We start from the raw sequence: 731 nt of genomic DNA, 5'->3' as shown, positions 1-731 counted from the left end.
CAAGGAGGCGTTGAGGTGGGAACCTGTGTGCTGGCCGGTCCGGAGGAGGCTCTGCAGGGGGTCTGGGGGAGACGGTGGGGGGGTGGAAGCTGGAAGGAGGGTGCCCTGGGTCCGTCCCCGAACCCCAACCCCAGGAAGCAGGGGGCAGACCCGCCCGGCCCGGCCGCCTGGGTGCTTTGAGGGACTATTTTGTGGAGCCGAGACTTGTCCCGGGCGACCAGGGAGAATAGCCGGTGGCCACCGAGAAGGGGACCGGTTAGCGTTTGGGCCTGAAGTGTGAGGGTCCATAGGAGAGTGAGAGTGTGAAAGCGTGTGATTTTCTCGGGAGAAACCGGGGCCAAGGGCGTGACGCAAAGGGCTGCGGTGGTGACGTCAGGCTCCCGGCGCTGGGGTAGCGGCCCCCTGTGTGCGGTCACACGGTCAGGCACTGTTCAGGGCCATGCACTTGCTTCAGCACATGACTGCCCTGTGTGTTTCTTTAAAAATATATTTTTATTGATTTCAGAGAGGAAGGGTGAGGGGAGAGAGATGGAAACATCAATGATGAGAATCCTCGATGGCTGCCTCCTGCACGCCCCCTGCTGGGATGGAGCTGGCAGCCTGGGCGTGTGCCCTTGTCCGGAATCGAACCCGGGACCCTTCAGTCCGCAGGCTGACGCTCTACTAGGTGTACCAGTTAATAGTGCGGATTTTGTAATCAAAACACGATGATCTCAAGAGAAACACCAGAA

The sequence above is a fragment of the Myotis davidii genome, unplaced genomic scaffold, assembly GCF_000327345.1.
Source record: "Myotis davidii unplaced genomic scaffold, ASM32734v1 scaffold221, whole genome shotgun sequence".
Taxonomy (NCBI): domain Eukaryota; kingdom Metazoa; phylum Chordata; class Mammalia; order Chiroptera; family Vespertilionidae; genus Myotis; species Myotis davidii.
Note: the sequence above shows the minus strand (reverse complement) of the source record.